We start from the raw sequence: 25,433 nt of genomic DNA, 5'->3' as shown, positions 1-25,433 counted from the left end.
CCTCAAAATAAACCAAAACAAAACCATCAACATAATTGGATGCTACTTCCCACCTGGCCAAAACATCCCTCCACTAGAAAACCTCCTCAAATGGTCTACCCACCATCTCCCCCAAGAAACTATCATTTTAGGTGATTTCAATATTGACTGGCAATCCTGTTCTGGCAACCATTCAACCCATCATATAAACCTTTATGGCTTCACCCAACTAGTTCAGTCGCCAACCAGGATAAATAAAAACTCCAGCAAGCACACTACCCTGGATTGGATACCAGTCAGTAAGAGCCCCCCAGTCATATATAACAGGCTGCTTATCAGATTGCCTCAGTGATCACTCCCCAACATTCCTACTCAAAAAATACCTATACCAAGCTAAACCTGTCATCTACCATCAAATACGTAAAAAACTAAACTTTAACCCACTCACATTCATCTCATCCCTCAACGAATGTAACTGGCATCCTCTAAAGTACCTCAGTCTTGATGACACAGTTGAATTTTTTAATAATACCTTCCTGAGCATCCTTAATTACCATGCCCCCATACGACTTTCCAGAACCAAAGCACAACCCTCCCCATGGCTACAGAAAACCACTAAGTCAGAAATGAAAAACAGGGATAAAGCCTGGGATCACTGGTGCAAAACCAACCCCCCCCCAGCTAAACAGAAATTCCTAGAACTATGCAGTAGAGTCAAAAAGCTAATAAAACAGGACAAATTCCAACTACCAGTCAGCCCTAGACTCCTCACAACACAGATCCAAACAATTCTGGTCCTCCATAAACTCCATCCTCCACCCAGGTAAAGTCAGTACCCCTTCTCCTAACAGCCCTCACTCCTCAGAAAATATTGCTACCTCATTCAACACACACTTCACACAAACCATACTATCACTAGCTAAACAACACAACCCCCTCCCCTCCAACCCACACCTTCAACTAGTAATCTCCCCACTGCCTTCTCTTTTTCTCCTGTACCTACCTCCAACATAAAAAAAAGCTCTTAACTAAATTTAAACCCACCAAATTAGCAGCAGACAACCTCCCAAGTGAATACCTACAAATCGCAGCTGATGCTCTGGCCTACCCAGTATCCATCTTGATTAACCGATCTTTGTCAGAAAGTTACGTTCCACACTGTGGAAAGTATTACATATAATTCCCCTCCACAAAGGCGGACCCTCCGCAGAACTAACCAATTACCGCCCCATAGCTATTCTCTCTCCACTCTCAGGTCTCAGACTACCTCCTTACTAACAACCTCCTTTCCAATACTCAGCATGGTTTCCAACCAAACCATAGCACCACCACTGCCTTACTCTCCTTTACTAACACTATCCTTCAGCATAAAAACAATGGCTATCTCTCCTCTGCTACTTTCCTAGACCTATCTAAAGCATTTGACATGGTCCCACACAAACAACTTATCTCTGTCCTCAATAACCTATCCTTCTCTCAATCAGTCACCAACTGGTTTCAGAGTAACCTGTCTGACCGCCAACAATCCGTTGTATGGCAGAATGATGTATCTCCTCAACTACCTTTCTCCATAGGGGTTCCCCAAGGATCCATCCTTGGACCCCTACTCTTCTCTGTTTACACCAATAGTGTAGCCTCTGCCACCAAACATGGCACACTCATACTATACGCAGATGACTCAACCATCATCTGCTCAGCTCAGTCCCTACCCAAACTGCAAAAAGTCACACAGGAAGCCTTTTCCTCTATTGATACTTGGTTATCTGATGCCCAATTAATACTCAACTCAAACAAAACTAAACTACTCATATTCCAACCTACCAAACATACTCAAAACAACTCTCACTTTAACATCAAAGCAAAAGACAACACCACTATATACCCAACTGAACACACCAAATTGCTAGGAGTGGAAATAGACAATAAACTAAAATTTGACATTCACATATCCATGACCATAAAAAAGTCCACAAAAAACTAGGAGCGTTATACAGAAATAAGCAACTTCTCACCAAAGCAGCAAAGATTTCAATAGCAAATTCCCACCTTATCTCCAACCTACTTTATGCCTCTCCAATATATACCAACCTAAGGCAATGCGATCTAAACAAGCTAGAGACTTGCTACAACAAAATCGCCAAATTTGCCACAGGGGCATCTTACCGTAGTCACCACTGTCTTTCACTTGCTGAACTGGGCTGGCTTGAACTCCCTCACCTCCTTCAGTGGTATCAACTGTCACTGGCCCACAAACTAGTAAACCATCCACTAAATGTCCCATCCCTCCAGAATCTACTCCAACCCTATTGCACCACCAGACCACTAAGATCCAGCAACAAAAATCACTTGCAGATCACTAAAGCTAATAACTCTGCTGGTGAAGCACTATTCTCTTGCACCATAGCCAAATTATGGAACTCCCTCCCACCCACAATTACCTCCATACCATCATGCACCCACATCAAAACTTTACTAAAAGCGCACCTAAAAACATGCTGGCTATGCCCTTGCAACTCCCACCCTATTATCACCCACCCCATCCAACCACTACCTTTCTTTCCACTCCACTAACTACCTTAATTATAGCAAGCTCAGATGCTCATAAACCTAGTACTTATTATACAGCAGGAACTTCTTCTTGTAACACTTGTTAATGCCTGTTATGTACTTCACAGATAAAGATTGTAGTTGTCTACTGATGCACTATGTTCTTCATCTGTAAATATGTTGTAAGTAATTGCTATGTTAATCGCTATGTAATCCAATGTAACTACTGTCTGTTTATTTTACCTGTGGAGCTTTTTTCCCTGGGCCTCCGCTGAAAATGGACCTACGTCCAGTCGGACACTCCCGGTCAACAAATGTAAATAAATAAATAATTGGTTAAGGCCGTTTCTTAAGTTTTCAGAAGATACTTCCCACTTAAGGACTTCATGCATGCCAGTATTGTTTAGCAAAGTATTATTTTCCTTTGGCAATACAAGAAGCAGATTTTTACTTAAAACAAATATCTGATCACACATATATACTAATTTGGGGCTTGATTCATTTTTCTATGAAATGTGTGCAAATCACTTAGTAAATTGTTTTCTGTGCATGTGAACTTTTAAAAATGATTTAAAGGAAACTCATCTTCCACCACAGACAAGAAAAAAATGCCACTTAACAGGAGTCAAGTGGTCTGTTAAATGTAATATCTTCTCTGATGCTTTTCAGCGGTCTTGCACTGCAAGTGTGCCATGGGTTTTATTTCTCAGAAATCCTCTGTCCAAAACTGAGAGGGTGGCATCCCTCACAGACCACTGATCGTTTTCTGTGTAAACAGAGTAAGAAATGTAAGACACTGCACTGTAAATGGGCATCATAATTATCAGCTGAAACTTCTACCATAAGGTTTCACTCTGCATCATACATTTTATGGTGTGGTTACATTTAGCTAACCTGCATTTGCATGATGAGAATTTGACCTTTAAAATGAAACACTGACAATGCTAGTCATAACTTCTTTCATATTACTTCCCGACCTGAAAATTCTCATGTCTTTGGTCAGACTGGTATCTCAACTTGTTTAGTTGCATGCTTCACTTTAAGGAGAAGATTGACTTCTGCAAATGTGCTTGTAAGTCTGCAGCATGAATGGTCCTCTGTGTATTACCTACCAGTCAATATGGTATTTTGCTGAAAAGAGTCTTGTTGTTGAACCTATGATCTGGTTCTCAGAATGTGGGGTGATCCCGGGGCCTTTATTGTGGCCTATGAATTGTAGAACACCAAGGAACTCTTAAACTTCTAGTAATGGTGATCATGATATTATACACTCCTGTATGCTGATGCTTTACATGAAAATTTATTAAAACTGATATCATCCCAGATGCCACTCCCTGACAGATACTTCAGAGTTCCTCCCAATCACAATCTGCACCTGTTGCCAAAGGTACACCACAAGGCTCCATTCGTGTCCACCTCCTGTTGTCCATATCCTGCAGCCAGACTTCATAAACATACCTACTCATACAACTGGAGACACTACTCACAAGCCACACCAACTCTCATAACCCCTAAATCTAAACTTTACAGAACTGCACAGGATTTCTCCTCTCAGGCACCTAATCTTTGGTAAGTTCTCCCCATCAACATTAAGGAAATCAACACTTATTGTAAACTCAGAAATCAACTCAAAAAGCACTTCATCCAAGCCAAATGCTCCTGCGTCAACATAGGACATATCACCCAACCTATCTCATTAGAGTATCTTCTCCCCTCTGACCCAGTTTAGAATGTAATATATATATTATACAGTGCACTGTACTGTGTGTTTTAACTAAAATATATATATATATATATATATATATATATATATATATATACACATATATATATATATATATATATATATATATATATAGTTTTTTTTTTCTATGTAATTAGTCTGAACTACTCTGCTACTGCTTATATTTCTGTATTTCTTTGTGAAATGTTTTCTGTTTCACCTAGCCTGAGCCTGAAATTGGTCAGTACAGATCAGTGCCCTACCCTGGTAAAAAAAATATATAAATAATATAAATAAATAAATCAAAGGTAGTGAACAATGTTGACTTTTAATTTTTTATAGTACAGGTCCAGTAGGTGACTTTTTACTAATTTTAATTTTGTTTTATTCATTTTTAAATGACTCACTCATGAAAAAAAGAAACACAAAGAGTTCCTTCAAACTGAATGGAGAGAAAAGAATACTAGAGCTCCGAGATGATGTGATTCCTTTCACTGAACCAGCATAGATTTCACAATACTGCCTACCTGAGCTTTCAGAACCTTAATCAGGAGCCAGTACATTGTTGATGGTGAATAAAGTGCATTAATACCCACTTGTGCATTGGAAGAGTGTATAGAATTAATTTTTTTCTTGCTGGCTGAGAAAGATGTGAAAAAATATGAGAAAAGTTGTTACAAGTTGCTTGCTTAGACCTTTGACAAAGATATCTGTGTGTGTGTGTGTGTGTGGGTGCATGTGCAACATATATATATGTGTGTGTGTGTGTGTGTGTGTGTGTGTGTGTATGTGTGTGTGTGTGTGTGTGTGTGTGTGTGTGTGAGTGCACTTATGTGTGTGTTTGTGTGTGTGTGTGTGTGTGTGTGTGTGCGTGTACGTGCGTGTGTGTGTTTGTGTGTGTGTGAGAGCGCACTTATGTGTGTGTGTGTGTGTGTGTGTGTGGCGCATGTGTATGTGTGGTGTGTGTGTGTGTGTGTGTGTGTGTGTGTGTGTGTGTGTGTGTGTGTGTGTGTGTGTGTGTGTGTGTGTGTGTGTGTGTGTGTGTGAGCGCACTTGTGTGTGTGTGTGTGTGTGTGTGTGTGTGTGTGTGTGTGTGTGTGTGTGTGTGTGCATGTGTGTGTGTCTGTGTGTGTGTTTGTGTGTGTGGGCATGTATGTATGTGTGTGTGTGTGTGTGTGTGTGTGTGTGTGTGTGTGTGTGTGTGCATGTGCACACTTATATATATGTGTGTGTGTGTGTGTGCGTGTGTGCGTGTGTGTGTGTGTGTGTGTGGGTGTGTGGGTGTGTGCGTGTGTCTGCCTAAAAACCTAGATGACAGAGAGTTCTGATCTATTTTAAGTTCTTCCCAAATGATAAACTTGAGATCAGTCTGAGTGAGGAAAGGACAGTAGGTTAATCACTGTATTCCTAACAGTGATATAACATAAAAGCAACATAGCAGTCACCTGTTTATCCAGGTTTGTAATAACTTCTCTTCCATGGCCATTCATTGTTCAGTACTTGCCACATTGCATACCTCTCTCACATCCACATTTTACCCCTCAACATGAAGTAATCCAACAATTCACTCACAGCTCCTTTTCCATCTTAATGATTTGAATGCATTCTTCTCTCCATATTTATTTATTTATTGACATTTGTTAACTGGGTTAGTCCAGTTGGGTTAGAAGCCCATTTTCAGTGGAGACCCAAGGAGAAAATCTTCAGTTACAAAAACAATGTGCTGTATTATACAGATTTACACTACAAGATAAAATAATTACCAATACAGGTAAAAAAATGAAAAACAAAGAAGAGAGAGAAAAAAAACAAACAGAAAAACAGGCAGTAGCATTACAAATAAATAGCAAAGTCAGACTGAAATAATTGAGCTATCAATGTTTAGAGATTACAGTTTCTGGATAAATACCAGTAGGTTACAAAGTGAAGAAGGTTGAGACTAAAACATTTCTCAGGTAATTAATGACAGTACTCAATTGTTCATCCTTATGAGGTTATGAGTATATAATTTTTATTTTTTTATATTTGTTCTTTCTAATGTAAACTTAAATATTGCTCAATGTTGCATTTTTGTGTGCTTTTTTTTCAACAACTGGGCTGAGTTTGAAATTGGTCCATGTGGATTAATGCTGTACCCCAAATAACACATTTAAAAAAGTAAATAAATAGTTAAATTATTTAGAATGAGATGTGGTATAAAACTAAAACATAATAATAAATATAGATGTGGTGGCAGATCAGTGTCAATCACAGGATTAAAAAGTTATAATTTATTAGTTTGTCTTAATGTAAAAAATGGCAGATCTCCATAGCTCCAAACTGTCCAGATTTTGCAGAATGCCCAGATTTTTGACTCATATTTTTGGTCCATTTCTCATGCAATTGTAGTTTTCTGACAAATCACAAGCAAATCATTCAGGACTGAAGTCAGAAAATAATGGCAGAAATTTGACTTTCAGACTTCATATCAAAAATTTATGCTAATTCAAAACCTGTTATTCTATCAACTTTCGAAGTTTGTAAGAGTAATATTTAAAAAGTGTCCCTATTTCTCGACCTTTGTCCTCTCATTATTTGCGGCTTTGTCCAGATTTCTTGCTGTAAGAGATTGAGAGTTATGGATCTTACTAGTTTTTGTAAACAGCAGACTACCAAGGAAATAAACCGCCAGTTTTTATTTGAATATCTCTAAACTAAGTGCACATACATTTTTGGGAAAAAACAGCCAGGCCCTCACAATGAAAACCACCACATGGAAGGAAGAAATATAGGCTTAGTAACTTTATCAGTAGGTTACGTAGCATCAATTTATGTATGTGTCACATGCTGCAAATATTATTCTCTAGTTGTTAACGTACGACATTAGCAGTTCTTACCAAACATCTTTGTTGTAACACTAGGTCTAGACAAATTGTCATATTTACAATTACTAATATTAATTTTGTAACTGTGTTATATTGTTAATTACTACATATGCTTGGCTAAATTAAAGTGCCATCAGTCCAAGACACCACAACAGCCTTTTATGCTTCACTGTTCATTTCAGTTTTGCCTTTTTTTACGTGGCATAAAATCAGGCAAAAAGAAAATTGCTACCAATCACTTTATGCAATATCCATTCAGTATTAGCTGCTGTAAATGAAAAATTCTAGACTCATGAAGGTCATAAAGTCCATATCCATATTTATATCATCAGTAACCAGGTAAAATATCTAATAATTTGTCTTTGTAGAGGTATGCAGAAATGTCCTCGAGGAGTCATTAGCAAGTAATGAATATTGTTTTAATGTCAATGACTTTGCATGTTTCCTATAAACATATATAATGCATGGAGCACTGCAGTTATGCTCCAGTACTGGAAAAAAGAGAGGCTTGCTCAGCTCCATTCTGATGACATCATCAGAAAGATGCTTAACATGCTTTTGTTAAGCATCCCAAGTACTGTTAAGTTTATGTATCATGCTGGGATTCACAGCTGACAGTGTGGGCCAGTAAGGAACAGAAGCAGAAGGTTAAATAGATTTAAAAGCTGTTAGATATTTCTCTTTAACATACTTGTAAACAAAAAGTGTGGTAGAATAAAGTGCCTAACAGTTTTTAAACTGGTTGATACTTCACAGAGACGTTTCATTTCTTGCTGCTGTCAGGCAGCACTGTGTTTTACAGGCTTTCAGTGACATTGAAAGTCAGTAGAACACATTGGGCTGGTACAGTTTTTTTTTGTAACTGGTAGTACATGGAGGAGAAAAGGGTGTGGTGCAGGAGAAGGTCAACACCTGCACCACATCACATGGAACACATAGCCCTCCAGAACACCCACTATCACAGTTCTCCCATAAAAACACAAACCACACACCCACCTTTGTGGAGACTCTCAATAGAAATTTACCCAAACAGCATAGATCTCTAAGACAGAAATGCACTCAACCACCACAACACAGCACAAACCACAGTCCACATAGCTCACCTCCACAGTGTGCCCCTCATCCTAAGCCCCTAAGGCTAAACACCTTGCCCAATACACTAATCATAGGTGACTCAATAGTGAGGCACACAGATGTCCCACTCACTAGGATGAATAAGGAGAAGGTAACAGTCAACTGTCTATCAGGTGCCAGAATCCAACACATAACACATGCACTCAGGTCACTCCACAACAAGTACAAGTATGACTCTGTCATTGTCCATGTGGGTGTGAATGACCTGAGACACACCTCCATGGACTACATGAAAAGAGACATGATGGTGGAGCTCTTGGATTATCTGGCCCAGGCAGGTATGACATTAGCCCTGAGCAGTATCCTACCATCACCCAGAATGATACCGCAGTACAAACAAAAAATTATTGACTTTAATAATTGGCTAAGTTTCTGGTGTCATTCTAAGGGGATCCAGTATCTGTCTGCTTGGGATGACATGACTGACAGACCTAGATGCTTTGCCAGAGATGGCCTGCATCTGTCACCCCTGGCTTTCCGGGTACTGGCTAAGGCTCTTCCCACCCCTATAGTACCTTTTTAGGTGGTGTTCCAAAGACAAAATTACCATGGTAACAGCTATAAATAAATGCAATCTGAGGGTCATGCTGCTCAACACTAGAAGTCTAAATCTCAAGATGCACTTACTCAAAGCCCTCCTCAGAATGGAGAACATCAACATTTGTGCTGTAATGGAGACCTGGTTTAAAGCAGCAGAAAGCACCCCTGCCCTACCAGGCTATAACTCATTCCACATCTTTCGGCCCCGAAACATAGACTGAAGCTCAAAAGGCAGTGGTGTCTCCATAATCATAAAGGATATGTACACCTCCAAACTAGTAGCCCAGCATAATGCATCTGAGATACTTCAGGTGCAACTAACATTGGGTAAGATGGCGATTCAGGTCATAGCCTGATATAGGTCCCCAACCATGTGCCTAGACTCTCACTCCACGTTCCTAAGCATTCTGGAATCTGTCAAGGTCCAACCCAACACACTCTTACTAGGAGACTTCAACTACCCCTCCATCAACTAGGAAAACTACTCAAGCACCAATACACTGGCCCAACGCTTCCTGGAATTCATCAGTTCCAATGCCCTGGATCAACTCATTCTGCCCCCCACTAGAGGAAGCAACATCCATGACCTGGTGATTACTAACATGGTTGACTGTTGCTCTACATCAATAGCCAATCCATCCCTGGTCAGATCCAACCATAAACTAATCACCATGGAAATCCACATCTCACCCACACCTCCCGCAAATGTAACCACATTGAAAAACTTCTCCAAAGCTGACTTTGGACTCCTAGAAACAGAGGTGGCTAACTTCATGGCACCCATGCCAATGGAAAATAGCTGCATGACTGCCAAATCATACACCAATGCACTGTACGGACATGTACATAAATGCATGGAACTAGCCATACCCAACATTACCAAGATGTTCTCCTCCAAAAAAGGAAGCCAATCCAGTTGTCCCTTGCCATTAATAAACTCTACAACAGAAGGAAGAAACTGTTTCAGAAAAAGGTGAAGTCCCATGACTGGAAAAACTTCCTTATTAGCCTCAACAAAAAGTTGACATCCCTCATCAAATCCTCTAAAGCCAACTGTGAAGGCAGAATTGCGGCAGACACTAAAAACAATCACAAAGCCTTCTATCGTTATATCAAGAACCTTCATTGCAATACACAGATTTGCTCTGAGATACTGCACAATGGTACCTCCTATACCGAGCAACAGATATTGCCAACATACTGGCCGACAGATTCAGTGCCAACTTTACCCCTTTCTCCCCCTTAAAGGACCAATCACAAAATCGGAAGAATGCCAGGCACCCAGCATTATTGCAGCACAGGTTAAAGCTCCATTGTCCAAGGCCAAGAATACAGCTTCCATGGGATCGGATAATATCCCTGGATGTGTTCTACATGAACTACAAAGTGAACTGGCACCACATCTGTGTGCCCTGTTCAGTCACAGCCTCCCCTCAAGCTTTGTGCCTACTGAATGGCGCACTGCTACAGTCATCCCTCTCCATAAAGGGGAAGCAACTACAGACCCTGGGAATTATCACCCCATTAGCCTGACAAGTCTGATATGTAAAGCTATGGAACACATCATCATGGACCTGATTAACAAAGATATAGGAAATCTCTTAACTCTAGACCCCACACAATTTGGCTTTGTGAAAGGGAGATTATGCCTGCTCAACCTGGTTGAGTTCTTTGAGTCAGTCACCAGGGCTGTGGATGAAGGTAAGGCAGTGCATACAGCCTACCTCGATCTGGCCAAGGCCTTTGATACTATTTCTCACTCAGGAATTATTGATAAACTCACCAAACTAGGCATCAACCCCTATATTACTAGGTGGGTTGCAAATTGTCTCACAGATAGAAGACACAGTGTGAAAGTAGCAGACTCCAAGTCAGACTGCTGACAAGTCATGAGTGGAGTCCCACAGGGATCGGTCCTGGGTCCTCTCCTGTTCGGCATCTACTTCTCAGAAGTCCAGGCCAACACAAAGGGACTCTGGCTGACCAAGTTCGCAGATGGCTGCAAGCTTAGAGCCATTATTAACTCCCCAAGTGATGCAGACATTCTACAGAAAGGCCTCACTTAGACTAATGACTGGTGTGGAAACCATGGTCTTAAGCTTAATGCCAAAAAATGTGTCGTCATCCCCTTTGATAAAAACTAAGTTCCCACTAATTACCCCATCGATAGGAGCCCACTGAACACTGAAGGTGTTATAAGAGATCTGGGGACACAGGTTGACAGCAACCTCTCCTTCGACCACCACATTGCCACTGTGGTCAGAAAGTTCTTGTATGTGACACATCACATTACCAAGGGTTTTGCATCCAGGAAGAAAGAGGTCATCATCTCCCTCTACTCTTCCCTCATTAGACGAATCATTGAGTATAAAGCCCCATTTGGCATGTACCTCACAAGACACCTGCAACAGCTGGAGAGGCCACAGAAGTACCTCACGACGAGGATCCTAGGCATTAAACACGTCATACATGGACAGACTCAAAAGACTCCAGCTATTTTCTGTCTCATATCGCCTACTGAGAGGCGATCTCTGCGTGACTTACAAAGCCATTGCTAATCTGTATTTCATGTGTATATATTGCCAAGACAGTTAGCAAATTGTTTCTTCAAGATTTTTTTTCTTAGCATAAACCCCATGTAAGTTGTGATTCAAAAGTTTCCTAGAGATCATTCTGCAAAACAACTCTGCATGCATAGAACTGTACATATCCTTCAAGGGGGCCTTCACAGATAAGCCCAGGAAAGTAAATATTTGTGGGAAGCAATAGCCAGGGAATCGTTATGACAAGGCTTGTATAGGCCCTAGCGCCAATAGCCTAGTACCTACCTATGAACCTATAAAGTTCTATCTTAAGATAATGCTCTACCTCTTGAACTGGGTTAATAAGAATGTAACTGCAAGTTATTCTTGCTTTTTCTTCTTTGCATCCTAGGCAACTGACAAAATAGAGAGCAGATTTTGTTATCCATCATGATGGCAAAATAAAAAGGAGAAATGTCTTGCTGGTAGACTACCAGAAAATACAAGAATATTTTACTGGAGCAACACAGGCTTTGCAATACAGCCTACTCAAGCTGTTGGGGTATCTGAGCCCTTTGTTAATTATTTATTTACATTTGTTTACCGGGAAATTCAAACTGTTCACAGGTCCTTTTTAGCGGAGGCCCAGGGAGAAAAGCTCCACAGAACAATAAATGTGCAGCAGATTACATGAAGAACAATTGAATATGCATGCAATAGCAAATAATATATACTGCAGCAAACATTAGATACACATACAATATGAAACATAGTAATGAACAGACTGTTAGGAGCTAATAAAGTCATTATTGCTGGATACAGGGGGGATAGATTTGGAATGACACCTTTACTGGTTGTACAGAGATAGCAGAAAGTATAAAAAGGAAAAAAAAAATAAGAGGCTGATAACTAGGAGGGTATGGGTAAATGTAGTCACTGAAGTGTGATACCATGTTGTACCAGAAACCTAGGTAAAAAGGGTAATCTCCAATTCTACATGCTTTACTAGTATATAGCGAGATGTAGATACACCAAGCTTAGTATAAACACGGACAGCACTGTACCTCTCAACCTCCCAGTGCAAGAAATCTGGACAAAGTCAGAAAAATGGGAGGACGAAGGCACAAAAATAGGGACAGATTTTAAATATTGCTCCTATAAATTTAGAAGGTTGCTAGAATGACAGATTTTACATTATCATATATTTTCTAATGGATATGAAGTCTAAAATTCAAATGTCTGTCATTATTTAATATTATTTAGTGACTGCATTCCTCAACAATTTGCCAGAAAAAACACATATTATGAGTAGCAGTCAAATAATAAGAGGCAAAAATCTGGACAGCTGAGAGGAACAGCAGTGGGTGTTAACTAAAACTTGTCATCTTTATTCATGTTGGATGTGTTCTGAGCACAAAAAAAAGCAGGAGAAGCGTTTACTGCATTAGAAAAACTGATACAGCAAAGAAAGAGAACCAGCCAGAGCAAGAAGAAAGAGGCAAGCTGTTATCAATGAAAAAATGAAAGCTGATAGAAAAGTAGGATGTAGAGCCAAGGTTTACACCATTGGGTGGTTAGCCCTGCTGCAGTAGTTCTTCCACACTGCACACACACACACACACACACACACACACACACACACACACACACACACACACACACACACACACACACACACACACACACACACACACACACACACACCTCTGGCCAATTTAGAGTACCCAATCCACCTACTGCATGTTTTTGGAATGTGGGAGGAAACCAGAACACCCAGAGGATACCCACATGAACAGAGGGAGAACATGCAGACTCTGCACAGAATGCACCCCAGCAGAGCATCGACCCAGGGAATTTCTTGCTGTGAGGCGACAATGCAATCCACTGTGTCACAAACTCCATGACCTCATTCAAAGACTGTGTCATTCAGGCAGATGTATGTTATGCTACAGTTAATGATTGTGAAGCAGTCTAGTTTCTTTTCTCTATATACAAGAGTGTATCTGAAAAGCAGCTACTGAACTTACAGGCCTCTTACTCTTACTTCCTTACTGGGGAACAGCACAGAAAATGTTCTTTGGGGAATGTTGATGTAGTTCACAAATATTAATTCTCTGGGTGATGGTCAACATAAGTTACATCATCATCACATGGATCAAAGCTCAGAGGATGGGCTCAGACTTACCCCTTCTGTAGGATAGTCCATTTATATTATGGTCTTCTAGTCTCTGCAGGCAATGATCTCATCCCCTACCAATGAAAACTTGAGGCCAACCCAGTCATCTACATTGGGAAGGAATAGGGGACCAGACCAGAGAACCTATGCCCTTTGGAGGGTGCATTCCAGGATGTCTGCACCTTTTAGCCATTGATTTATCAGCTGGAGCCCAAGACTGACTAATCTGATCCTGGGGAGCAGTCTGATGAGTCACCCAATCTGGTTTGGTGGTACTGGAGGATAAGGTCTCCCCTCCAAAGATATCTCCACAGTTACTATGGGACAGCTAGCTCCACACGAGTGGGTGCATCAGGTCATCCCAGTCCAGTGCTAATGTTCTAAACATTTAGCAGACATTTGTTTGAGGGACCTTAAGTAATAGCTATGGTATCACACCCTTAGACAGTACTAACTGATACCCGAGCTGGGCTCAGCATGGCACTCCCTGCCTTGTCTCCTACCTTTGACAGGTACATGCTGCCCTTGACAACTAGTGAGTGTGAGTCAAGCAATGGCCCTTGCATGAAACTGTGCATGATGTCATACTTAAAGATGGTGGCAAGGGATCTATCTTAAACTGACAGGGAAGATTGTCAACTTTCAAAGCATCGAACATGGAACTCTGAAGGAATACAACATCAAAATATCAATAAAAGTCTAAAGCATATCAATACAGCTGGAAAAGGGCAAAGCCCCACTCCCTGTTGTACCAGAATCTTGGACGTTCACTGTTTCAGGTTCACTGTTTTGAGAGTCAGCCATCTTGCCAGCTGACAACTTAAGGCAGACCTGGTGGAGGCATACGACTCCTTCTGTATTAGACTTTTATGATAGCTCTGAACACCCACTGGCCAGTATTTCTGAGACTGAGATGTTCAATGGTTCATTCCTTATGGACTACTAGGACATTTGTTTCTAAGGATAGTTTTGGGTTTGATTGGATTATTTGCTGATTCATGTGGTGCCATTTTCCAGGGAACAGAGTGAGTGAGAGAGCATGAGTGAGGAGAGGGAACATACCCTGTTGTAAGGATGTCCTGCATCAACTGTTTGGAATCAGTGGATCATTTTTGATCATCAAATATTTTAAAATCTAATTCTAGATTTCATTCTATAATAATGTTAGAAGCAATGTCTGAGGTGTGAGTGATGGAATTGGTTAACACATGGTTTAATGTTGCAGGCAGGCCTGTCTCCTGTAGTTTTGTTCCTAAGACTCGCCCCTGCCTTTATGCACAGAGCTGTAGCCTCTGTTTCAAGTATTAAGAAACAAAAGGAAAATCTCACAGTGCAATCCAGTTGAAATAACTCCCCATGTGTCTTTTGCCAAGGACATTGCAGAGCTGTTCAGATTGTTTACTTTGTACGTCCGGCTGTTTCCCCAGGTTCTGATGCTTCTTCCTCTGGTGTCCACCTTAACTGCACCTAAGCCAGTTTTTAATTTGCAGGTCATTACATATCTTCCAACAAAAATACGTTAGATGTAGAAGCCTTGCCACATAAAAAAATGGGTGGCTTTATTTCCCTTTCCTGGGAACTCGTATCTTTTTCTTTTTTGAATATATTAGGAAATACAAAATATGATAAACTTTCCTGTCACAGCTGTCCAGAAATAGATAACATGGGTCACACAGAGGTTATACCTGTTGCCTCTTTCTCTATGAAACTCACAAATCAAAAGACACTGAGGAAAAAAAAGAAAGCTGTCTAGAGATTTTAGCTAAACCATTTCCAGTCAGCTTGTTATTACGTTTGTAGACAATAAGCTTTCTTTCTTTCAGAGAGTTTGTTGTTTTTAACTTCATTTTCCAGTGATAGACATTAGAAGTCAAATGAGAATTTCCAAAAAGGCACCACCTCTTCTTTATTTTCCCATGTCTCTGCATCCCCAAAAATGTATTAAATGAAGATGAACAGTGTTGCTAAAAATTGCTTTTGTTCTGCTGCCATAGGGACACTTCTGTCTAATTACAACTTTAATAAAATTTAACTTTGTCTGGGCTAAAGTATCTACCCTTCAGCATATATCCAACAAAAATAACTGAATTTACCACTTTTTCACCTACAAGGAAACTCCATTATAACACATTGTACAGTGGCTACCTGAGGGGGAAAAACAGTACTTAACTGTTAGCTTTTCAAACTAATCTCCGTCCACCTACAGCTTGTACACTTTCCCATGTCTCTTCCTTCTATGTCTTACAGTCTTAGTCCGTTGATGCTCCTTAATAAATCTGACCAAACATTTATCAGTTGTGCCGAATCAGCCTCCTCTCCGCTTCTAAGTGAATACATCTACTGTGTCAGATGGTGTGAGGCTGTAAGAACTGGTTGAATAACTGTCTAAATTAAGAGTTTTTTGTGCAGTCAGAATTAGCCATATAACAAAGTTTTGGATAAGCATGGAAAAGTACAAAATAGTAAAATTGCTGGTGTACTTTTAACAGTTGAAAACGTTTACTTATTCTCAGGGGCGGCTCGTGCTATCAGTCTGCAGGACTGCAGCCCTCCCATCTAGAAATAAAAGAAATACAAAACATAAAACATAAACTTTAAAAATTTTTTTTACCGAGTACCGGAACTGTCGCGCATGCGCAGATACACTCAGACTGCCCTGCAGATGCCCAGGAATCTCTGCAAACTCTGACTGCCTGAGTTAGCAGTCTGGATGCAGAGAAGGTATTTTTTGCCCCGCAGATGCCCAAGATGCCATGCGGTAGACAACCGCACAGAAGAGAGGAACTCCGGACTGCTTGAGCCGCAGACAGGACCAATCAGGAGAGAGGTAAGCAGGGATTTGAGCGTTAAGTCAAGCGTGGGTTTGCTGCTTCGAGACAATGGAGTTGGACCTGGTTTACTGCTTTCCGGACCCATTTACAGGTAAGGTGTGTGAGTGAAAGAATCCCATAGCTCCGTTTAAGCAAGGCAGCTCCTGTGTGTGTATTTAATCAGCTCCGTTAGTGGAAATATCTCATAGCTCTCTTTGAACAAGGTAGCTGTTTATTCATAACAGCAGCATTTAAGCACATCTCATGGTTCTGTGACCGGCAGCTGTTTATTCAAACCAAAGTGTGTGTGTGTGTGTGTGTGTGTGTGTGTGTGTGTGTGTGTGTGTGTGTGTGTGTGTGTGAAATGCCCTTGTCAACACATAGTGGTGGGTAGAAATACTCAGGCTTGAACCCTGTACCTTGGATGAAGGTGGCAAGGACCTGAATTCCCTACCCACCAGTATTTGTAAAAAATTGCAGACTTTTGCCTCATATTTGTTCTGTTCGTCATAAAATCTGTGGTTTCTGTATCTTCATATTTCCTTGCAAAGGTTTGTAGTGCAGTGGTGCACTGGTAGCATTGTTGCCTGACAGCTACAGGTTCTCTACTTTGATTCTTGGCTGGGGTGCCTTCGGTGTGGAGTCTGCATGTCCTCCCATCCCTTACAAATATGTGTCTGGAGTGTTTCTCCCTGCTCTGCTGACATTCGACTTTGTTTTGTTCCAACTCAGACTAGTTTCCTGGTTAACAAATGTTTAAAAAATAACAGGCATTTGAATTTCAGACTTCATATTCTTCAGAAAGTACACAGTAAAACAGAACCTTTTATTCTAGCAATTGTCTAAGTTTATAACATGGATATTTGAAATTTTCCCATATTTTTGGGACTATATTCCCCCATTATTGGCCTCATCCAGGTATTTTGTGCTAAGGTTGAGAGCTATGGTGAGAACTGAATTCACTGAATATGTTTGGCAGCTGTATTCCCACATTATTGACTTTTTTTCAGGTGTTTTTTGCTAAGAGGTTGACAGCTATGGTGAGAACTGAATTCACTAAATAGTAACCATTTAACTTTGTCTTCCTCTGTTTCAGCTGATTTGGCATAGTGGTATGTTTCTCTGACTGTTTTGCACAGGATCCCCTGGGTTCAAGACGTGGCAGTTAAATGTATGGTGGTAACACAGCATTTTATTCTAGCAACTTTCCAACATTATACAAGCAATGTTTAAAATGTGTCCCTAGTTTTTGGCCTTTTGTCCCCCCCAATAAATTTTGGCTTTTTCCACATATCTTGTACTGCAAAGTTCAGAGATACAGCTGAGTGTCGAGTAGATCTTACAAGGAGCTGAGAGCTGCAGGGGAACAAAAGTTTAGTGCTGCTTATGCTAAGTCTACTTGCATTGTTAATAGAACAACAGGTAGTGTACTTGCTTTTGATGCAGAAGGCTGTGGGTTCTACTCCCACAGTAGGTAGATGCATTGCTGATACTGTACTGTGTTGTAAAGGAGGTGGATGCTGCAGTCCTTTTTGGCAAAGATACCTAATAACTATGGACCTGTTATCAGTTTGCTATCCATTCCCTATTGCAGTATTACTTGCTTATCATTTTTTTAATGCATGCAACATAGGCAATTTATTCTTCAAGGGCAACAGGCACTTTATTTGTAGATGAAACAATAACATATAAAGTTGTTTGCTAGTGGCAATCTCTTTATTAGTTACAGATTTCTTTAATGTGGATTTTACTACTTCAGAGATTGTGCATATTTACTGATACTGGTGGACTATAGAAGGTTGAGTAGACGTTTTATGATGGAAATGTTGGTGCATGCATTTTGTTTCATTGTTTACTGGAAAAATGTTCAAAACAATAAATTTAAAATGCCCTCTAACAACTGTACTGTATTGTACAAGGAATATAATGTAATACAGTCAGGAAGGTGTATCAAATAGCATGTGTATGTTTCATGTTCAAGGGGCCTATGATTTTGAAAACTGCCCAGAGTTAATCTTTATCTGTCACTGGCAAAATGTATTTTCTTTGAATGTGGGTTTCAATGCTGTTTCAATGCATGTGAGTTTCAAGGGCAGAGAAGTTTTAATGCTAAGTCTATTTTCATTGTGAGACTGCATTGCTTTGTTTAACAGATATCTATTAGGCTTTGTGCTGTAAAATGCAAAATAAAACTTTCAAATGAAATCAAAATCATTGCAGAAGTAAAGCAGTATGCACATTACAGTGTTTATGGTAAATGGGGCAAAATAACCAAGGAATGGGACTTTGGAATGGCTGCAGGGGGGAGGCTCCATTCGACCATGATTTTGTGAGGGGTGGGGTAGTAAACTCAGACAGCCCCGGTTGAACTATACCTCTCAGTTGTCCATATTTTTGCAGAATGAATAGATATTTGCTTCTTATTTTTGGTTTGTTCCTCATAAAATTTGTGGTTTTCTAGCAAATCATTTAGGAATGAAGTCACTAAATGACAGACATTGAGTTTCAGACGTAATAACATTCAGAAAAATGCATGCTAATGCAAGACCTGTTATTCTATCAACTGTCTTAAGTTTATACAAGAGCAATTTTTAGTAGTGTTTGTATGTTCCCCCAATATATTTGGCCTTGTCCAGATTTCCTGCATTAAGAGGTTGAGAGGTACGTGCAAATCGCTTTGTAGAATTAGAAATATCCAAACCTCTCAATTGTCCCCAATTTTGGCTCAAAATGTTGCTCTCCCCTAATAATCCCTCCTCAAAATGGCAATTTTGGAAGAAAATGTGGAGGGTTTACAATTATATACAACTGTAATGATCAGAGTTATAGATTACTTTTATTTCAGAAATGCATGTAGATGCTCTTTTTTTGTTAGCTGCTCAAGTTAACAGTGTTAATATTAAAAAGGTGTCCCTTTTTTGACAGGTTCCCAGCTGTATTGTGTGGCAACTTTATATTTTTGCATCACATTTTTGGTCTGTTTTTCATAAAATTGTGGTTTTCTGGCAAATTAGTGGCAAATCTTTAAAGATTGAAGTTAGAAAATAATGGCAGACATTTGAGTTTCAGATTTTATACCCTTCAGAAAATTTGTACTAATGCAAGATCTACTACTGTTCTATTATCTAAGTTAATAAGAGCAATATTTAAAAAAATGTCCTTATTCTTGGGCCTGTGTCCCACTTCTAGTTCTATGTATGGCTTTGTCCAGATTTCTTGCTCTGAATTTGAGAGGTATGAGTGTCAGAGCCATCCATCACTGTCAGCCAGAGACATTTCAAATTATGACATACTTGTTGCACCCCACTCCCCATTGTAGTGGCTCTGGATGTATCCAAGGAAGGCAAGGAGCAGTTATGCAGTGTAAGTGTGCAGAGTATTTCCCCATCCAAGGTAGACCACAAGTACGACCGTGGCTTTTCATCTGTCCTTGATTTTGCAGAATGTTGTGGTTTTCTGTCAGATTTTTATACTGTTGATTTATGCTTCTTATTATTCAGGAAATGCATGCTGTCACAGTGCCCTGTTGCTCTGTTTAAGTAGCAATGATTTAATGAGCATCAGGTAAGCTTGTCGGAGATTGTAAGATGCAAGTAAGCTTTAATAAGCATACTTTTACAGAATTACCAGCATTGAAAGCCTTTTCGTTGTTGCCATGCAGAGAATATTTACATAACTAGATAATGTATAAGCCTTGGGTATTGAAATGCATATGACAGTATTTGTAATAAAAGGACAGTATTACAGTATTTTCAAAAGCTCATTACATTTATTGGAGACTTGCAGTCATCTTTTGTTGGAGACTTGCAGTCATCTTTGCAGGCTTACCTGTAAAATAAACAGAATGCCAGTCTATCATGTGTGATCCATAACTTGTGCAGGAATCCTTTAAGCAATTTATCTTGAGCTTGTTTCTTCTTTGCTGTTCATTGTTTTTACTTTGATCATGTCTTCCCCATGAAACAAGTAGATAGTTGTGTCAGCAGCAGGTCTTTTTTGGATAAGAAACATTTTTACAAGTGGGGGTATTACAGAGATTGCTACTTTCAGCATGTTACTTGGTAATTTTATAAAGCTGAATATAAATTATAATTAGAACTGCAGTGCAAGGAGTAGTGGTTTGAGTTGAGTGCTGCTTGTTTTTTATATTTGATTTTGACTAGTATTCCAGTAATGTATTTAAAAAGTAATTTATTTTTTCATGCCTCACAACCTGTTTCCATCTGGATATTAAGTAAGTTGTCATGTAGCCAATGCATTGAAATATTTTTTTCTTCTAAACTTCATTTTTTCTTGATTGGTCTCTCGTAATGACTGTTTGGCACCCAGGGCAGCGTATTTAATTAAAGTTCCAGTTGTTGTGGTTTTGAGCATAGCTCCACCCCTTTCTGGTTGGCCACACCCCTTCCCATTGGCCCCACCCATCCAGCTGTCTCCTGAAGCCCTCCTTTAATTTGAAGTCACCAGCCGCCACTGCTTATTCTTCATTTCTGAAGCTATAGCAAAAGGGTTAGCAAGTTCTATTACTGAAGATGAAATGCAAATTTTTTCCAACATAGTTTCTCCAAGACACATAAACATTTTATTTATTTATTTATTTGTTTGTTTATTTATTTATCAATCACTGTATACTTATTTTCTCTAAAGGCTTTCTGTAGCACTGAAACATAGCAGTGTTACTGATGTATTGCGGCATTAGGCTGTATTATGGACTTAATAAGGATAACAACAAACATAAACAGCAGGCATATAGTGGACAGCTGTTTAAATGAATTTTGGTGGTGGCAACCTGGTCAGTCCAGCCTGCTACTGCTAGCCTTTGTAGTGTGTTGTGGTTGCCTAAGACAAGGTGTTGTTGATACCTTAAGAAAAGTGTGCGTTAGTTGTGCTGTATGTTTGTACACAACACAGCATGTGACTCACGGTTCTGTTTTATGTAGTATCTATCACAGAGGTTCTGGTTTCTGAATCAAATGATGTGTGGTCAGTGTTCCTTGCTTCATTGTGACAGTTCTCTAAAGTGTGTTTGTGCCTTTCTGAATCCTGGCTTGGTTCTGCACAGCTGTCAAAACCAGTGTAACATTTTTAGAGGCTTGCCTATTCCAGGAAGCACTCTTAAGGCAAGTTGCTTCAAGGAAGTTACATTTGATGACTTCCCTTTCTTCTCATCATTCGTTCTCAGAAATCAGTTTCAGTTAGAAGTCGGGTTGGAAGAGAGACTGACTGAAGGGGTCAATAGTGGTTCCATCTCATAAAATTTTAAGCTTAAATCTCAATGGATTATGCATAAGAAATTTCGTGATTCTTTTACCTTCACTAACTTGACTACTCAGTCTGCGTTACCCACTGCCCTTTTGTCTCAGTCATTCCTACTTCCTATGTGAGGTAGAACCCCAACTCCCCCCTTGGTGGGGGTCTCCCTTTCAGGAAGGGTTAGTCTTTTGATGACCACATATTGCAGGAGTGTTAAGAGACTGCAGATGAACACTCGGGTGCTCGTTTTCCATAGCTAACAAGTACTTTTTCACCTTTGCTACTATTCCCATATGTAGAATATACAGCGCATATGAATGCCATCACTATTAGCAACTCTGCACCCTATTTATAATGTGCTACCTTTATTTAAGCTGAGCTGAATGACTTAATTTACCTAATGACAGCCTCTTTAGAGTATAGGTCTCTCACCCCCACATTTACTGGGGAGTAGATGTCTGCAGACTCTTACACACCTAGGCAGCTATCAGACAATGACCAATGGTGAGAATCAAACCATTTACCTTGTGTCAGTGAGGTAAAAACCATGACCATAATGCCAAACCTCCAACTACAAACTACCTGGTGTGGGAATAGAACCCATAACCTTCTGCATCAAAAGCAAGTATACTGGTAAGCTACTGTGCATTGCGTGCAGTTTTATTAAAAGTGAAGCAATGTAAGCAGAATTGTGGCAGCAATGCAAGGAGTTTGCCAGGGTAAATGAAAAGGATAAGAGTAAGTCTGCATAGAAAGTTCACCCTTAATTACAAGAGACGTATTCCAGCAACAGTTAGAAGTCAAGGGGAGTAAATAAATAAATGATATTGTTAATAGGTTTAGATGTACACATTTGTAGAAGAAGTAGGAAACTCTTCTATAAGACAAGGAGAAAAGGAATGTGTCAGTCAGACATGCTTCTATCCATTCCAAAATCTTCAGTACCTAATAGTCAAGGCGATGTTGCAATGCATTAATAAAGTAGTTGTGCCGTCTTTTCAAAGACAATAAAGTTCTGCTGTTGCTATGGAAATTCAGGATAGTGATGATGTGAATGATTCTAATGCTACTGTCCCAATCCAGAAATCCTCTCAGGATGAGAGCGAGAACTTGTTTTAGAAAATTCTAGAGAAAAGAAGCAAGGTATATCTAAAAAGAGACAGAAATTTGAGAGGCCAAATAAAAATCTTAATCAATATGATGCTTATGTTTAACATACAGTGACTTTCGTACATTGACATTAATAGTGCTGTTTTCTAACAATGAAAATGTTGCTTAGTTTTGAATTATTGTGTTTAACCATGACACATTAATGTCACTGTAGTATATAACAAAACCAATGTATGTAATTCTAAGTACAATGTATACAATTATTATAACATTTCATATATATATATATATATATATATATATATATATATATATATATGGGTCTACTTTACAATCAACGATTAATCACCGACACACATCCCACCCCAAACAACCGACAACACACCACACCGACACCGCAACATACCGAACAACAAAACACCGACACAAAATACGCCAAATACACAAGCACACAACAACACATCCACTAACCTTAACCTAAACCCTAACCCTAACGTCCGACACCATCGCACTTCACCTACCTGCACCCTAACCCTAACTCACTTACCCACCCCTAACCCAAGCACCGACACCATCGCACACTTCACCTACCTGCACCCTAACCCTAACTCACTTACCCACCCCTAACCCAAGCACCGACACCATCGCACACTTCACCTACCTGCACCCTAACCCTAACTCACTTACCCACCCCTAACCCAAGCACCGACACCATCGACACTTCACCTACCTGCACCTAACCTAACTCACTTAAGCCCAACACTACAGTCCTCACTATCACACACTTTCCTAACCCAACCCTACCTCACACAAACACACACTCACCTGTCCCACATCCTAACCCGACATCCCACAATTTAAGACACTTACCTGACCGCCCTAACTCAGAACTGTCGACACTCATCATGTCACGATCGCACATTTCCCTCGTCGGTCTTTCGCTGTCGGTGAATCTCCCGGTCGGTAAACCTACCTGTCGGTCATTTCGCCTCCTCTTCCCGCTGTCGGCGAATCGCTTCTGTCTCCAAGTAGACCCATATATATATATATCTGTGTGTGTGTGTGTGTGTGTGTGTGTGTGTGTGTGTGTGTGTGTGTGTATATATATATATATATATATATATATATATATATATATATATATATATATATATATACAAACAAGAAAAAAGGTAGGCTGTGTGGATAAACTGTGCTCAAGCAGTAGACCGATATGAACGTAAAAAATATATAGTGAGCAGTGAACCACAGCAATGAGTAACTTAATAAAAAACTTTGAATAAACAGACTGTAACAAACAGTAATGGTGAGCGCTTTCACAGTCAAGCTGCTTCATCAGACCTCTGATTATTAAAGTTTTTTATTAAGTTACTCATTGCCGTGGTTCAGTGCTCACTATATATTTTTTACGTTTATATATATATATATATATATATATATATGGTCTATGTTATTAAATCGACCATTTGGAATGTCGAATACTGGAAGTTCGAGTGGGGAAGTTCGAAAAATAGAAACGCTGAAGCCGCGGAAATTTGAATTCTTTCCCAGGGAAAGAATTCAGTTGGTTGTTTCCACGGCTTCAACATTTTCTCTGCTGTGGTGCAAAAGTTACGAATCAGGTTAAGGTAAGTGTGCGAGTGTGACAGACATTAGGATTAGGGTGCGGGTAAGGTAAGTGTGCGATAGTGATGGACTTTAGGGTTAGGGTGCAGGTAAGATAAGTGTGAGATAGTGACGAACTTTAGGGTTAGGGTGCGGGTAAGGTAAGTGTGCGATAGTGACAACCTTAGGGTTAGGGTTTGGGTTAAGGTTAGTGCATAGATAGTTGTGTATGTAAGGTGTAGTGTAAGGTTTTGGTGTGCTTGTGTTGTGTGTGTTTTTCGGAACAGCAAATTTTTTCCCTGGGAAAAAATTCACTGTTCTGAGGTTTCGATGTTGTCATATTTCAAACTTCCAAGTTCGAACATATGGTGTTCGAAGGTTTTGGAAATTCGATTATAAGACATAGACCCTATATATATATATATATATATATATATATATATATATATATATATATATATATATATATATTCCAAAAAAGAAGAAAGAACTCAGTGATAAACTGCACAGTAATAGACAACAAACTGGAGAAACCAAAGTAAACTGTGCAGAAACACGGAGACGCTGGCAAATAAAAACAATGGTGTTTATTATAGTCGTAAGTGCTTTCACACCCTTCGTTGCTTCATCAGACAGTGTTATATAGATAAAAAGCATATTAAATAGATCCATATAGATTCAAATGGTCCAATAAAAATCCACATATCATTAAAACTTCATTGAAATTTAAAGAAATACATATACAATATAATAAAAATATAAAATAACTAAACAACATTAAATAACAATAGGTTAATGCAGTCTTTTTAAAAATTCACTTCTTCTGCAACTTGTGTGCCTTTAGTGCTGGCTTAATAGATACAGTATCATTAAGGCCGGAGCCTAAATGTGCTCCAAGTCTAAATATCCGTTTCATTTCAGCTGTGTCAGTGAGAGCATAAATATCTCCTAGCCTTATATTACTATATATCACTTGTAAAACCTGATATAAGAAAGAATGTGTTAAGCCTTCTGTCACAGAATGTTTGGCTGATTACTTTACATTCTTACTAACATTTTATCATCCTATCTGTACCCTTTCAACACTTATATATATATGTGCATGCGTGTGTAGAGAAGTAAATATTGTGGGAAAAAAATTCCAGGGAATTGTTATGGCTAGGCTTGCAT

General features: G+C 39.6%; 1 long non-coding RNA gene across 1 annotated transcript in view; it reads left to right on the top strand.

Moving 5' to 3' along the window:
• The first annotated feature begins 16,327 nt into the window (after positions 1-16,327).
• Positions 16,328-25,433, top strand: part of LOC122800148 — a 512,889-nt gene continuing 503,783 nt past the window's right edge. The window contains exon 1 of the long non-coding RNA XR_006364539.1: positions 16,328-16,407. This is a non-coding gene — a long non-coding RNA (uncharacterized LOC122800148). The remainder of the gene's footprint in view (positions 16,408-25,433) is intronic.

Source organism: Protopterus annectens, chromosome 4.part0 (assembly GCF_019279795.1).
Source record: "Protopterus annectens isolate FY-2018-M chromosome 4.part0, PAN1.0, whole genome shotgun sequence".
In the NCBI taxonomy this organism is placed as follows: Eukaryota; Metazoa; Chordata; order Ceratodontiformes; family Protopteridae; genus Protopterus; species Protopterus annectens.
The sequence above is the reverse complement of the archived record's forward strand: the minus strand, read 5'-3'. Positions and strand labels throughout refer to the sequence as shown.